The sequence below is a fragment of the Arachis ipaensis genome, chromosome B5, assembly GCF_059453495.1.
Source record: "Arachis ipaensis isolate K30076 ecotype BB chromosome B5, ASM5945349v1, whole genome shotgun sequence".
NCBI lineage: Eukaryota > Viridiplantae > Streptophyta > Magnoliopsida > Fabales > Fabaceae > Arachis > Arachis ipaensis.
In genome coordinates this window covers 92,065,406-92,068,981 of record NC_142440.1, presented here as the reverse complement: position 1 = coordinate 92,068,981, position 3,576 = coordinate 92,065,406, and the positions used below count along the sequence as shown (strand labels likewise).

The window sequence follows — 3,576 nt, the reverse complement described above, 5'->3', positions numbered from 1 at the left end:
TTCTCTCCCCCTCTCACATCTCCTTCTATTTATTTATCTACTAACACTTCTCTCCCTCCCAAAATTCGAACCCCATCTTCTTCTCTGCGTTCGAATTTTTCTCTTCTCCTTCTTCTATTCTTCTCTTCTTATACTCACATAAGGAATCTCTATACTGTGACATAGAGGATTCCATATTTTCTTTTCTGTTCTCTTATTTTTCATATGAGCAGGAACTATGATAAGAATATTCTTGTTGAAGCTGATCCTGAACCTGAAAGGACTCTAAAGAGGAAGCTAAAGCACAACTCTCTGGAGAGAACCTGACAGAAATTTTCGAAAAAGAGGGAGACATGGTCGAACCTAATAACAATGGTGGAGATGCAAATAAGATGCTTGGTGACTTTATTGCACCCTTTTCTAACTTCTATGGAAGAATCATCTCACTTCCTGCAATTGGAGCAAACAATTTTGAGCTTAAGCCTCAATTGGTTTCTCTAATGCAGCAGAATTGCAAGTTTCATGGACTTCCAATGGAAGATCCTCATCAGTTTTTAGCAGAATTCTTGCAAATCTGTGACACTGTCAAGACCAATGGAGTTGATCCCGAGATCTACAGGCTTATGCTTTTCCCTTTTGCTGTAAGAGACAGAGCTAGAACATGGTTGGATTCACAACCTAAGGATAGCCTGAACTCTTGGGATAAGCTGGTCAGTACTTTTCTGGCCAAATTCTTTCCACCTCAAAAGATGAGCAAGCTTAGAGTGGAAATCCAAACTTTCAAACAGAAGGAAGGAGAATCCCTCTATGAAGCTTAGGAAAGATATAAGCAACTGATCAAAAGGTGTCCTACTGGCATGCTTCCAGAATGGAGCATCATATGTATATTCTATGATGGTCTGTCTGAGTTATCAAAAATGTCATTGGACCATTCTGCAGGAGGATCTCTTCATCTGAAAACCCCTGCAGAAGCTCAGGAACTCATTAAAATGGTTGCAAATAACCAGTTCATGTACACATCTAAGAGGAATCCTGTGAATAATGGGACACCTCAGAAGAAGGGAGTTCTTGAAATTGATACTCCGAATGCCATATTGGCTCAGAACAAAATATTGACTTAGCAAGTCAATATGATTTCTCAGAGTCTGAATGGATTGAAAGCTGCATCCAACAGTACTAAAGAAGCATCTTCTGAAGAAGAGGCTTATGATCCTGAGAATCCTACAATGGCGGACGTGAATTACATGGGAGAACTCTATGGAAACACCTATAATCCTTTATGGAGAAAACATCCAAATTTCTCATGGAAGGACCAACAGAAACCTTAACAAGGCTTCAATAATAATGGTGGAAGAAATATGTTTAGTAATAGCAAGCCTTTTCCATCATCTTCTCAGCAACAGACAGAAAATTCTGAACAGAGCCATTCTGGCCTGGCAACCATAGTCTCTGATCTATCCAAGACCACACTAAGTTTCATGAATGAAACAAAGTCCTCTATTAGAAATTTGGAGGCACAGGTGGGTCAGCTGAGTAAGAAGATTACTGAAACTCCTCCCAGTACTCTCCCAAGCAATACAAAAGAAAACCCCAAGAGAGAGTGCAAGGCCATAACCATGACCAACATGGCCGAACCTGGAGAGAGTAAGAAGGACGTGAGTCCCAGTGAGAAAAGCCTCATGGGACGTCCTCTGGACTGAAAGAAATTTCCCTTTGAGGAACCAAAGGAATCTGAGGCTCAAACAGAGACCATAGAGATTCCATTGAACTTCCTTCTACCATTCATGAGCTCTGATGAATATTCTTTCTTTGAAGAGGATGAAGACATCACTGAAGAGCAAGTTACTAAGTATCTAGGAGCAATCATGAAGCTGGATGCCAAGTTATTTGGTAATGAGACTTTGGAGAATGAACCCCCCCTTGTTCACCAATGAACTGAGTGAATTAATGAGGCAGACATTTGACAAACCCCAATTTGACGGTTTGTTTTGTATTGATTTTTGGGGATTTTATCACCTTTTACCCATATTTATTCAAGAAATAGCATGGTTTTGTATATTCTCCTTTAATTGTGCTTGAATGTGAAAACATGCTTTTTAGGACTCAAAATAGCTAAATTTAATTCACCTTGATTCTATTAGATGCCTTGATATGTTTGTTAAGTGATTTAAGGTTTAGGAGGCAAAGATTGGATCAAGGGAATGAAGAAAGAAAGCATGAAAAGTTGGAGAACTCATGAAGAAATGGAAGAACCGGAAAGCTGTCAAGCCGACCTCTTCGCACTTAATCGGCCATAACTTGAGCTACAGAGGTCCAAATGATGCGGTTCCAGTTGGGTTGGAAAGCTAACATCCGGGGCTTCGAAACGATATAAGATTTTCCATAGTTGCTACACGTATGGTGGCGCGCACGCGCAAAGTACGCGCACGCGCCGTTGCTGCCACCTAGTTCACTTAAAGCAAAACGTGGCCAACGAATTCTAAAGCCTTGTGGGCCCAATCCAACTCATTTCTGATGCTATTTAACCCAAGGAGTGAAGAGGGAAACATGTGTTAGTTACCATTAGTTTAGTTTGAGCTTAGTTTAGTAGTGAGAGTTAGTTTCTAGAGAGAGAAGCTCTCTCTTCTCTCTAGAATTAGGATTAGAATTAGGTTTAGTTCTTAGATCTAGGTTTTAATCTTTGCTTTCTTCTACTTCTACCTTTCAATTCCTTGTTGTTACATTCATTCTTCTTCTATTCTTTTGTTGTAATTTCCTTTATGTTGTTCTTATGTTTCGTTGTAGATCTACTTTTGCTCCTTCTATTTTCTTTCAATTCAATTAGAGGTAATTCATAATAATTGTGTTCCTTTTGATTGTTGTTGTTAATTCATTGCCATAATTGTTGTTAGATTCTATTTTTGTTATCAATTTACTTTGCTTTTCTTTTATGCCTTCCAAGTGTTTGATGAAATTCTTGGTTGGATTTTAGTATAGAGTTTGTTCCTCTTGGCTATGGTAGAGTAATTAGTGACGCTTGAGTTATCTAATGTCTTTGTTGATTGATAATTAGAAGTTGCTAATTGATTTAGATACCACTAAAGCTAGTCTTTCCCTTGGGAGTTGGCTAGGACTTGTGGAATCAAGTTGATTCATCCACTTGACTTTCCTCCATTATTAGAGGTTAACTAAGTGGTAGCAATGGACAATTGTGGTCACAATCGAGGAGGATAACTAGGATAGGACTTCTAATTCTCACAACCTTGCCAAGTGCTTTTTAGTTGTTAGTTTATTTTCATTGTCATTTACATTTCATGTCTCTCATCCCAAAACCCCAAAATACAATCCATAACCAATAACAAGACACTTCATTGTAATTCCTAGGGAGAACGACCCGAGGTTTAAATACTTCGGTTTATAGAATTTAGGGGTTTGTTACTTGTGACAAACAAATTTTTGTATGAAAGGATTATTGTTGGTTTAGAAGCTATACTTTACAACGAGATTTCAATTGTGAATTCTAAACCGTCAAAAATCCGTTCATCAAAATGGCGCCGTTGCCGGGGAATTGCAATGGTGTTATGTTATTGGTTATTGTACATATGTGAATAGTGTGAA

At 38.5% G+C, this 3,576-nt stretch overlaps 1 non-coding gene across 1 annotated transcript; it reads right to left on the bottom strand.

Annotated features, from left to right (window-relative positions):
* Positions 1–734: 734 nt before the first annotated feature.
* Positions 735–838, bottom strand: LOC148564963 (small nucleolar RNA R71). The gene has a single exon (XR_015884417.1). It is a non-coding gene; the product is annotated as a small nucleolar RNA R71 (small nucleolar RNA).
* Positions 839–3,576: the final 2,738 nt, after the last annotated feature.